The sequence below is a fragment of the Macaca mulatta genome, chromosome 6 (assembly GCF_049350105.2).
Source record: "Macaca mulatta isolate MMU2019108-1 chromosome 6, T2T-MMU8v2.0, whole genome shotgun sequence".
NCBI classification, from domain to species: Eukaryota; Metazoa; Chordata; class Mammalia; order Primates; family Cercopithecidae; genus Macaca; species Macaca mulatta.
This window is the reverse complement of record NC_133411.1, coordinates 157,614,205-157,627,109: the sequence shown is the minus strand read 5'-3', so window position 1 is coordinate 157,627,109 and position 12,905 is coordinate 157,614,205. Positions and strand designations below refer to the sequence as shown.

The following is a 12,905-nucleotide window of genomic DNA, read 5'->3' as shown; positions in this document are numbered from 1 at the left end:
ATTAGGATACAAATGGTAATTAAGCAAGGCTTGTGGATGAAATAGTATGGGGGCAGGGGGACTGCAGAGAGTGAAAGGAGAAGAGGGAGGACTTTGACATTTAAGTGCTAGCCAGAGAAGGAGTTGGCAAAAGAGACTGAGCTTTTCAGATCTTAGCATCAGATAATCAACAAGTTGGGGGAGCAGCAGAAAGTGATGTTGAATCTCACCTCACACCTGGAACAGGGGTTTTTGCTTCAGCATTCCTGGCAGATGGCATCTAGCCCATGCTTTGGTACCTGTAGTGCTAGACAGCCCCAAATGTTGAAACAGTCTTACACTAAACTGAATTATTTCTCTGTAATATCCTGGCCCTGATTCCACCTTCTCATGCATCAGAAATCCAGCCTGATTGTATTGTTTCTCTCTGCATAATAGTGCTCCAAATAATATGAGATAGTTAAGTGCTCAATATGTTTAATGCAATCAACCATTAATGTTGTTTTTACATTGTTGTTACTGTTAACGACATTTTATTTCATAGTTGCTCATGGTAAAAGCTTTAATGTCGGACAGCTTGAATTCCAACCTTGGTTCTGCTCCTTTCTAGCCATGTTTTCTCAATATCAAGTTTCTCAGTCTTTCTGTGCTTTCTTTTTCCTTTGAAAAATTGCAATAGTAATAGAATCTACTTCATAGACTTGCTATGAGGCTCAACTGAGATAATGCATATAAAATGCTTACCACAGTGACTAGCAAATAGTATGTGCTCGATAAATGTTTGTGTAATAATAAAATAATGACAGTAATAATTATAACAGTAATAATGAGCTCCACTTGCTGCCTATGCTTACCTTATTAATGATCTCAGTGAGTTGAAATTATCTGGGTCCAACTCCATCTCCTCTACTTGGCTTGGAGTGCTTTGAAAAGTGGAGTTCTATCTTTTTGTTCATCATATCCTGCAGGGTTAAGTATAGGGGCCACCATATAGAAAATGCGTAAAATGTTTGTGGAACGAATACTCGCCAACCCCCTAGAGAGCCTGGTTGCCCTTTTATAAACATTAAGTGATAGCTCTAATTATCCACTAACCATCTTATTATCTGTAGGAGACCCCAGAGGGATCCACATGCACCACAAATGCAAATATGTCAGCCACACTCACCTTGTCTCTCTTTTCTCTAACCATCTCCACTGCCTGCAGTGCTGTCTGGAGATGAATCCTGTTGCTCCTGCCCATCATGAAAGCACCAGTGTCTGTGCCAAGGAGACTAGCTGGGAAAGACATGAAGACCTGCCTCTCCAGGGCCAAGGATAGGTCCTCCTCCCTGAGTCTAGCCCTGCTTTATTAATTGGGCTCAGAACATAGCATCTTGTCTTGTGCCTAAACCCCTCTTGAACACTCCTTTTGATTGTTGCTTCTAAACCCTTCTCTTTAGAGCTCAAATCAGTTTAAGGGATCTTCTGGAGCCAGAGACCATTCCTTGTCTCCTACTTTTCTTTCCACTGTAGCCCCTTCCTCCTCAGGGCTTCCTTTCCTACTTACAAGACAAGAGCCTCTAGGTGTATGAATGGGACCGACATGTACGGGGAAGGGGCGGTGGACAGTATGGAGCAGGAACTCATTCAAGGATGCCTCATTAATATATTATTTAAAATCTATCTCTAAGTACAGTTGTGAAATTTCTATCTCTAAGTACAGTGTTAAATTTCACTTTTGCTGTATCCTGAACACGGCAGTGGTTTCACAACTCTGTAACTTGGTCAAACCTCATAGAACTGTACACCAAAACCAGCAAATTTTACTACATATAAATCTAAAAATAAATTATAAAATTTTAGTGTTGTCGGGATTTTCCCAGTACTTTATGCTCTTGATGTCTGTTTCATTGTTTTGGCTGCCCTTGCCCGAAAGAGCTGACTCGGGACCCTGTTTTCTAGATTTCCTTTCCAGTACCCTAAGTGTTCATTTATTTGATTTTTATTGATAATAAAACATGAATAAGTTAACTGCAGTCTCAAACATAAATAGATTAAACCAAACAATACCGGGAAGACTGGAGGACAAAGACCAGCTAGCACAGAAAGGAGCCAGGAAGCTCTTATCTAGACTGTGATAACTCTGCTTCGCCGCCCTTTATCTGCCTCTATTCTCTACTGCTTCACGCGGTCGGCTTTTCAGTGTTCAAACAGCAGGTTAATACGGACTTTGCCGGAGAGTAAGTGATTAAGAACGCCCTATCGTGAATTGATGTGGTCTTATATTCTCTTGCTCAATTCTGTTAATTCCTTTTGAACTAGGCTGATTTCTGGGCAGCTGTTCCCCAGTTAGAGACAGTCTGAAGCCTCTCTCCTCCTTCTCTGGCTCCACATTCATTTTTGAGTTACAGACATATGATGTCACTGTGTCTGAACACCTGTTCTGCTTTATAACCCCTCCTGCACGTGAGTCTACTTCTTCCTAAGGCACCTCCTCTCATAAAAATGAGTGATCATCCTTTAGTCCACATGGAAGCGGTTTCCTTTGACCTCCAAGGGCCCTTGGTTCCTGGGCAACTGTGACCCCTCTGGAGAGGACAGATGCTCAAGGGAAAATCCAACTGTCCCTGTGTTCATGTTTCTACCCATTCACCTCTTACCAAGTGAATGTCCACCCTAAGCCAAGTTCTCATGAAGGGCATTATCTCTTACTTCCAGCAGCTTCCATTTTAGTGAGGGAGGCAGGGTGAGTGAAAACACATCAATGAGTTAGTTACAGAGTGAGATAAGGGCTATGAGTGCCATCAACAGAGGCTTGGGACAGAAAATAATGCAGTGAGGGATAAATGGTCCAGGGAAACCTGTACCTGTAAAAACCCGTAAAAAGAGATATTTATGCTGAAACAGAGGAGAAAGTGTTTCGGGTCTGGGAAACTGTAAATGCAAAGGTCCTGGGACAAGAAAGAGCTGTGCGTAAAACTAGAAACCTAAAGCCCAGCATAGCTTCAGCACAGCAGGTGAGAGAGCGCTGTGAGCTCGGATGGGAAGGGAAGCAAGTTCCAGAACCTGAGAGCTCCCCAGAAGCTGAGTAGAAAGGTCTGAGCCACAAGACCCACCCATTAATCTGATGTGGGTTTGGGAGAGTGGGAGATAATCATACACTTCAGAGCATATAGCAAAATAAGGATAAGCATGGCCCTCTGCTGTAGATTTGACTCTCACAAACAACAATGTGCAAAGGTTTCTCCATTTCCAACTTTATTTGGAGGAGGTTTTGTTAGAAGTGCCTTCCTGACATAGGATGATTGTCAGGTAAACTGAGATGTCTGTGAATGACCCATGTGCCCATATATGACACAGTGTCTTGCTCTAGGATCTTATTTACTCTGTGGTGTTTATTAAAATAAAGCCAGTCACCCTCGCTTTATTATGGGAAAGGTATTTACAGTTTGGTTTCCATGCTTTTGCAGCTGCATTAAAACTCTTTGTGTAACTGTTTAAATTTTAACAGCTCTTAAGTGGATGGAAGGTATGCAGGCTTCAAGTTTGTGAATTCAAGAGAAGCATTGATTTATTTTAGCAATTTAAATTTGGAATTTAATTTCCATCTTCCTTGTTCCTTTCTCTTTGTTCTCTATTTTTTCTCTCTCTCTCTCTCTCTCTCTCTCTCTCACACACACATACACACACACACACACACACACACCACACCACACAGCTCTTTTCTGTAGCTAAGGCACCCTAAATACAATAGGTTTAAAACAAACTTTGAGACTTTTAAGATAATCTCCATGGCATGGTGCTGATGACACACTCCAGGCCGTTTGGCAGGCTGCTATGTAGTAAGTACGTAGCAGGGTATTTGTACCAGTTAAGCAAAGTATGGTGTGGACAACCAGAACAGAAACAAGTATAATTTGTTTCTGTAGACTAGAATAAATTAGCAATAGAAAACCTTAACATGTTCAAGTGTGTAAGTGAAATAATAGAATCAAAGAACACCATCTCTTTGAGTGGTGTTTCTGGCCCGGGAGCTCCACTGAGCTGGTTGTACAGGGTCCTTGGCAGGGAAGCTGAGCCTGTGGCCTGAACAGCACAGGTCTCCGGCACATTGCAGGGACAGGGACACGTAGGGGGCATTTAGGCTGCCAGCTTCCATGTTACCTTCCTAACAGCATCCTCAGTTTACTGGGAAAATATATTGCCCATTGTGTATAGTCATAGCGATAGGACCGGGGCCTCTCCCTCCAATCCTCTGACTCAGAACAAGGGAAAAAAAGACACATAGCTGACTTTGGCCATCCAGTGTATTCTCCAGGGACTCTGAGTTTGGGAGAGTGACCCACCCAAGGATGGAAAACTTGTGGAAGCCATTCACCATGTCGGGAGTGATGCTGTGGCATCTTGGTTGAGTTTGTCTGTGAACCGGTTGCTGTGCTTTCTGCTTTTTGGTTCTCTAGAGCCCTCCTGGTGCCTGCTTCTCCAAGCCTGCTTCCTGGTATCTCAGTGGTTCTGTGAGTTTCTCATATTATGTCAATCATTTTCTTTTGTTTAAGGTAGCTAGAATCTGTTTCTGTTGTTTGCTCTCAGAGGCCTTAATTAAGATGGTATAATAAATATTCCTAGAGTGAATAAATTAACAGAATAAAGATGTATCCAGATTATATTTTAAGTCTTTTATGACTTTTCTCTTCTTTCATCGTAATCAGAGAATTGAATCCCATCTGTAGATGAATTTTCTTGAAAGTTGGATAAATATGAAAGTTTTATATGATGCCTTTTGGAGGCAAAACAGTTTTATAAAAAAAATGGAAAGTTTTAAATATATGGCTATTGTATGGTAGTTAGAAAGTTCAGACAAGCATAGAAAGAATATAAGCATATCCACAAACATCTTTTTATACAATGAATATCAATTGACAAAATCATGCTCAATACCCGAGCATATCTCATGGGAGGGATAATACAGTTTAAGTGGTGAATCTCTCATTATTAAACATTTCAGTTCTCTCCAAGTATTCACTCTTATAAAAGGTCCTGCAGTGAACATTCCTTTAGGCAAATCCTTGTATGCATAAGCTTATTACCCTTAGGATACATTTTGAGAAATAGAATTGCTGGGCCAAATACTTTGCACGTTTATAATGCTTTTACTCACAAAAATAGCCCTTAAAAAAGTTGATTGAAAAATGAAGAGCCCTTTTATTGTATCTCTTCTTCAGTAAAAACAAGACAAACAAACAAAACAAAAAATGGTATACATTTCAAGGTATGCATCAAAGTGGCCCCATTTAAAACCACATTGCATTAACTGAGGTGCTTCAATGGGTTAGCCCAACTAAATAGAAACAGATCGTGCAAGAAAAATGTATTAATATCCCTGTCTGTTCAATACAACCAGACATTGCACCTGTCCTCCTCACTCATATATTTAAAGCTCATTTATAAAGTCCCTACTGTGTGCCTGGCATGGTTCTAGGGGCTGGAGGCATACGAAAGGAGGCAAGATCTAGTTTCTGGCTTTGAGACATTCACAATCCAGTGAGCCATGCAGACCCATAAATAACTCACAAACAACAGAGTGTGGTGGCCACTGCCACGGGAGAGGCATAAACACAGCATTCTGAGAACAGCAAGCCAGAAGCAGTTTCAACGTGTGTGTGTAAAGTCTTCTTGTTCCCTTCTCTCTCACTAGAAAGCACTATTTAAAATGAGAATATGAGACACACCTTGAGAAATACAAACAGAGGGTTCTGTGGAAGTAAAGAAGGGAGAGGTCAGGAATAACTCCAGGGAGTTCATGGGCATTGGCAAGTGGTAGGACTGGCATCATGTAGGGGGCATTCCAGAAGAGAGGGTATTGTGAACACTGGTACAGAGCAGGAAAGAAAAGAAAGCATTTGAAGAATAGACTGCTTGAAATAGAAGCTTTGGGTATAGTAAGATGGCTGAAAATCTGACTACCTAAATCGATGCTAATAACAAGATAAAGCATTTGTGTGTAACTCCATTTGTGAAGGAGAAGCGTTGCATTAGTTACCTGTCACTGCTGCAACGAATTACCACTTGGTGGCTTAAAACAACACAAACTCATTATCTTACAGTTATCTAGATCAGAAATCTGACATTGATCTCACTGTGCTAATATCATGGTGCCTGTGGAGCTGCCTTCCTTTCTGGAGGCTTTAGGGGAGAATCTGTTTCCTTGTCTTCCCCAGCTCCCAGAGACCATCAGCATCCTTTGGCATAGGCCCCTTCTTCTGTCTTCAAAGCCAGTGACAGCAGGTTGAGTCCTTATGTCCTCTCACTCTGACCTCTTCTTTTACCTCTCTCTGTTACTTTTAACAATATTTTTAAGGACCCATTTGTATAATCCACAATAATCTTCCCATCTCAAAATCCTTAATCACATCTGCAAAGTCCATTTTGCCATGCAAGGTAACATAACCACAGGTTCTTGGGATTAGGACGTGGATATCTTTGGGGAGCTGCTTTCTACCTTTCATGGGTATTAGGGTTTTAGAGCAAAGAGTGATGCTGTTGGGGATCTATCTGCCTGAGGAAGACCATGCTGACCTCAGTAAAGAAGATGGACTGCAGGGAGAGAAGACCAGTTAGAAAATCTTTGATGATTACCAAAAAATAGATATATAATTAGGCCCAGTGGAAATAAGAAGGAAGGGACAGATGCAAATGACAGAGTGGGAATAGACTTCCCAGGAATTGGCAAATGTTTGAGTAGAAAGTGGGGAGAAGGGGAACAGAGGTGGAGGTGTCAAAGATGATTCAGGCTTTGAGCATCCATGAGTGAGGATAATGGTGTCATTTAAGTGAGGTGTTTGGTTTAGGGAAGGGGAATAGTGGTAAATTCAAGTTCAGATCTTATTGTCGTTAGAGAAATAATCTACAGCTCCTCTGCTTTTACATTTTTCATAGGGGATATGAGATAAATACATATTCAAGACATACACAACAGGGAAAGAACTAATAGGTGGAAGTGGCTGAGAGATGTTGAGATAAAAACTCGGCACAAAGATGGTGAAGAAGAGATACACAGAATGGGAACTCAGATGGGAGGAGAAGGAAAGAAGAGAGAAAAAAGTGTAAGAGTAAGATGGGGAAGAAATATAGACCATGAGGAAGAAGGACGGACCTAACAAAATAGAGGGAAAATGAGAGACAAGGCATATCAACAGAGAGAAACTAAGAAAGGGACCAATTCAAAGGTTTCTAGCATGAATAAGTTGGTCAATTTAAATTTCCAGTTCACTTGAGATGTGCTCACAATTGTAAGTTAATATTTTTTAAGATTGTCTTGGCAGATTTATTTACTTTCAGAAGTTAATCACTGTCCACAGTTTCTCTGTTTTGTTTAGGTTCCAGGAGGCCTCAGTGGCCCTTGAGGAGGTGAATTACTCACCCATTACCCCCTTTGCTCCCTGCCTGCCTCCTGTGAAGGAAGGCTCTGCTCGCCCTTGCCCTTCCCAACATGACTAGTCTAACTCTTGAATTATTTTATCCTTGGAATTTGAGGCTTTTTCACACGTGTTGAGGAAAAACGGTTTTCACTCTGTCACCGTCCCTCACAGATACTGCAGCTCACTAAGTGGCACACCAGCACCACACAACCGTGAGTTTATGCCCGTGTTACAGATGGGAGCATTGAGGCTTGACTCTTGTTTAATTACATGCTCAAGGTCACAGGTGTTCAAAGCTGGGAGGACAGGCTACGACAGCAAAGAGTAGACTATCAATATGGACAGGATGATTTAGGAAGACTTCAGGCAAATGGAATCATTGCCTCTGAAAAACTTGAGTCTTATATCCAAGGTGCTACTAAGCTCGCTCTGAACCCTGCTCCCAAACTCTCCCCGCTCTGGCAGAGGCAAAGGCATAAGAAGGAAGTAAACTATACAGGGACAGGATTTCCCTGGCACAGGACACCACAAACGCTTTCATATTTATTATCTTTGAATAGAGGAAGTCGGCACTCAGAGAGGCTAACCAACTTGTCCAAGGTCACCCAGGAGCCTGCAATCAACCCAGGGCTCCCGCCTGACCTCCATCAGATGGGCAGCGCTCCCGCCAGGGAGGGCGCGTGCTGGCCAGCCCGGAGCGGGTGAGATCGCCCCAGCCCGCCTCTGCGCCCACTCCCCTGTGCGCCGTGCTAGCAGAGCAGCACCCCCGCTGTCCCTGGCGCCCAGTGGGGGCGGCAGCGGGCAGGGCAGCGGGGACCACCGGGGCTGGGGGCTGTTGATCCCGTGGAGTCCGGCTCGGTTGGGGAGAAGAACCATGCGCAGCGAGCCCAGGTGATCCGGAGCTGGGGTCCTGCGTCCACAGCCCCTGGCCCGCGCCTCGAGCCCGCCGGCTCCCCAGCGCGGGGGCTGGAGCCCGCACCCGAGGGGGCGGTGGGGAGGGCGCAGGCAGCTGCTGGGAGCGCAGCGGCAGCGGCGGCGGCAGAAGCTCGGCTCGGCGGCTGGGGGTGGCCGCTTGAATCTGCCAGGGCGCCTCGCTCCGTCGCCTTCGGCAGCGGGTATGTGCGGCAAGTGCGCTGGGGGTCGGGACCCCAGGAGCCCACGGGTGCCGGTGGGGACGCGGCGGGGGCGGGGCAGCACGACGGGGTCGGGGGCTTGGGGGTTCAGTACTCAGGAGACCTGACTTTGCGGCAGGGTGGGCTGCGGGGCGGCTCAGGGTGTAGGTGGGCTGGCTGGTTGTATACGACGTGTTTCCAGCGTGGGATCACTGTAGGCTTGGGGCTGTTGCTTTGCACTTGTGTATGTAAGTACTTGTGAAACTGCATATGTGCTCACTGACTATACAAGGGAGGTTGTGTATGTAAAGATTTGTGTGTGTGCGTGTTTGTAAGAGAAAGCACGCACAGGCTGTGCATCCATAGCCAAGTGTGTAACTGGATGTGTGTGTGGACTGTATGGCTGGTCCTTGATGTGCAGCCCAGAGACTGTGCTGTGCATGCGTGTGTGTGTGTGTGTGTGAGAGAGAGACAAGATAGTGTGTCTTGAGCGTCCACTTGGATGTGTGTGTATATGTGGCCACGAGTGTGTGGGGCTGCATAAAGCCTTGGCGGTCACTGCTGGTACTCGCAACCATCCTGCAGTTGCCTTTCACAGAATCCCAATCCCAATTTCAGATGCATCTCCTCACAGCTTGCTACCCTGTGCGGCACTGTGCTGTTAGTTGCCTTTGAAAGAAGCGGCTGTTGATACAAGGAAGTGGCAGCTGGCAGAGGTGAAAAAGTGGTAGGCATGAGCTTGTCTTCCTAGAGTTCAATGTTAAGAGAAAATCTTGGCTTGATTTCCATTTGGTCCAATCAAAGGAAGAAATAGAATGTTTCTTAGGGTATAGGTTTGACATGAACCGAAGGAGGCTTTTGATGGAAGGACACTGGTTCGAGTTTGCCCTCCCTGTCTTCTATCGCTGGGATGGATTCTCTGGCCCTTAAAGCTGTGGGTGACTGTGGTGGGCAGTAGTGCATATTTACCCTGTCGCCGGAATGGAACTTCAGCATCAGTGACCAAGGGAGATGTTGCTGCGTGCTCCTGGTGAGCACGGGTTTTGAAGGAAAAGGATGTGGGTGGTGGATGCAGTGCCCTGGAAACAAGGAAAAAGTCAGGGCAGGGATGAGACCTGCAGAGTTCTGAAGAGCAGCTCTCACCTAGGAAATATACAAGTGTCAGGAAAAAAAATTAGTAAAAAGTAAAGAGGTTTTGCCGCGTTAGCAAGTCATTTCTTAATCATGTTTATTTTCCTCATGCATTCTCATCTTAAAATCTCTCTTATGTTTGCATCATTCCCTCCTGTGGGAAATATCCTTATTATAATAATTATTATAGAGGAGAGCTACAGTCATCATTTAAATGCTAGGAGAACTGTAGCTCACTGAAGCTAGCAAGAGCTTCAGGTAGCATTTAGTCCAGCTCATATGGAGCACAAGGAGGCCCCAGGGCCCAGAGGACAGTAGTGTGTCTGGTTCCTCTGAGTTACCTGGATTTCAGTCCTGATGCTGTTCCTTCTGGGGGCAAAAGCATCCTTGAAGCCAACAAATCAAATGTATATTCTTTCACCCTGCTCTTCTGGACCTCCCTGATTCTGTTCATCTCCTCATCTCCTTCCCCAACTTCACAGACTAAAGGACAGCACCTGAAATCCAACATAAGCATCCTGCTACCCCAAGCCGCCTCCTGATTTTTCCACCTGTGATTGAACACCACCATCCTCTACATCACCCAGGCTGGGAAGTGAAGTCACCTTTTTATTCCTCCTCTTCCTTCATCAGTAGCTGCCGTAGTTTTCATCAATAGGCAGGTTTTATCTATTTTTCCCTCAATACCTCTTAAATCTATTTTGTTTTTCTTTTTCATTCCCACTGCTACCACCTTATCAGGTAAGGCCCTTATTTGGGAATTTCTGGAGATAGGAATAAATATAGACTATGATCACTGAAAAAATGCAAAGCAAATACATGAATTGAACACCCTTAATATTATCACTATCTGACTAACAAGTTAAATTAGTTTTTTGGAAGAATCTGGAGGATGGCTTTAGCATCATTGTGTGACATAGATCAAGTTTCTTTACCTTTCTAAGTCTCGGTTTCTTCACCTGTGAAATGTGATGAATGATTTCAACTAGAATCTAGTCACTAGATCATTTCCAAGGATTCTCTCAATGCTAGAATTCTCTGATTGCCATTGATGTTCTTGTTTGTAGCAGGAAACATTTCACCTAATTTCTTATGGTTACCTTCTGATATTTAACCAATCAATTTGTTGATATGAAAATTCAATCTTCCATATCATTGCTTTTTTGAATATTGAAAAATGTGTCCAGCCTTATTAAGCTAACTTCACACCATGCAGTAATTCAGGATTTCTTGGCACTATTGGAATTTTGAGCTAGATAGTTCGTTGTTGTGAGGACTGTGCTCTGCATCATAGAATGTTCAGCAGCATCTCTGGCATTCATTAGATGCCAGTAGCAACTCCTACTTGTGACAACCAGAAATTTCTCTAGGCATTGCTAAATGTCCCGGAGGGTGGGTGGGCAAAATACCCCTCCTCCCACCACTCCATTTGAAAACCACTGCTGTAATTCAAACACGAGTCTTGTAACCTTGTATAGAAACATCTTACAACAAAGTTTTTAAATAAATAGATGAATTGCTGTGTTGCTAGCTGCCTTCCCACCCGCTTCCAACTTTACCACCCTCACACATTTACCTTTATCCCTCCTGCTTTTCACTGCCTTGTTGCTATGCCTGGAAATGCTCAACATGCTGCTGAAGGCTGAGAAGCATTTGGGAGGCAATATAATAATAATCTTAATAGCTCACATTAATCTAGACCTTGATATGTGCCAGACACTGTTCTAAATGCTTAATGAGAATGATCTTATTTAATCTTCATTAAGAATCCTATGAAAGGATTCATAGGATACACACTTCTGTTACTCTCATTTTAGCAATGCGGTAACTCAGACTTAGAGAGGTAAAATAATGTGCCCAAGTTTTCTCAGTTATGGATCAGTGAAGCTGGGATGAAATTGTGTGTTGTCTGATTCCAGAATCCATGCTCTGAACCTCCATATTACAGTGCCTTGCATGAACGGGATCTTGGTATTACAGGGTGGAAAAGCACTTAGGTATCCTCAAGCCCGGTTGTATATCCAAGTCTCCCTCTAGAAAACAGGCTAGAGACTATGAGGCTGTGCGTTGTGTTCAGCTGAAATGTGATTTATCTCATTTTTATGTCTTCACCCCCTCTCTGTTATTCAGAAATAGCTCAAAGGCATATGCAGAGTGAGAGGGGTGCGGCAGGGTTGGGTAATGGAAAAGTGGGGAGGTGCAGGGGAGAGGAGGGATGGAGAAAGGAACAATGAATTATACCTTAATTTTTCCATTAAGCTCTCCTTACCATCAATCTAAACTTTAGATATTTCTTCTCTTGTCAAAATTAAAGTTGCCATTTTTTTAAAAAAAGCTCTGTCTTTATTCTTCTTGATTTGCCCCTTGATTCCTCCATTCTCCATGCTGTTGACTTTTTTATACTATTGAGGCAGTAGAAAGTAGTACAGATTGAACAGAGGGAAATACAATGTAAATGGCTACCAAGTAGACTTATTCATAGGGCTAGCCTTAAATATAGTCTGAGTAACAATGACTGCCTTACCATTTACCAATTACTAATATGCTTGCAAATCTAAGGCACGTCTAAAAAGGTTGACTGTTTTTTTAAGACCCTATGTCAACAAATTCACAGGTTTGGTAACTGCCAGTGAATAAATGATAGAGCGCTGGCTTTACCAGCCTCATGGTTGAGTTAAGACAGTGGTTCTCATACTTGCATGAGTGACAGAATATTTGGACTGTTTGTAACACAAAGGATAAATGGTTGAGGGGATGAATACCCCATTTTACATGATCATGATGTGATTATTTCACATCGCATACCTGTATCAAAACATCTCGTGCACCCTACTATGTACCCACAAAAATTACAAATTAATTTTAAAAAAACACAGATTGCTGGTCCTCATTCCCAAAGTTTCTGATTCACCTAGGTTAAGGTCTGAGAATTTACATTTCTAATAAGTTCGCAGGTGATGATGTTGCTCCACGTCTTGAGACCACTATCTGAGAACTATTGGGTTAAGACCTAAAGAACAAAAATGAAACTCACAATCCAGCCACTTGGATTTTTGGAATGAAAATATATCTGATTTTAAGATAACTAAACATTTGGATTAATGAGAATCAATGAGTGGAACAAGACTGAAAGGTCAATAATTACTAGGGATGAATTGACATTTCTTACTAAGCATCTAAGCTTTGCCTCTTATTTTGAGTTTCAGAAAAACCTTTGCTTTTTCTCAGCAATTGTACTTCTAGGTTGAATTAATTCTGGTCTTAGATCTTGTCATGTTCCTTG

General features: G+C 43.2%; 1 protein-coding gene across 9 annotated transcripts in view; it reads left to right on the top strand.

The window, feature by feature from the left end:
• Positions 1-7,937: 7,937 nt before the first annotated feature.
• HTR4 (5-hydroxytryptamine receptor 4) overlaps positions 7,938-12,905 on the top strand; it is a 192,092-nt gene continuing 187,124 nt past the window's right edge. For 3 of the 9 annotated variants that reach the window (XM_028849828.2, XM_078004497.1, XM_078004498.1), the window contains exon 1: positions 8,029-8,270. The gene's annotated coding sequence lies outside the window, so the exon portion shown is untranslated. Of the gene's footprint in view, positions 8,271-8,419; positions 8,495-12,905 lie in introns of those variants that run through there. The other 6 variants (XM_078004496.1, XM_028849827.2, XM_078004499.1 and 3 more) reach the window with 4 other exon arrangements.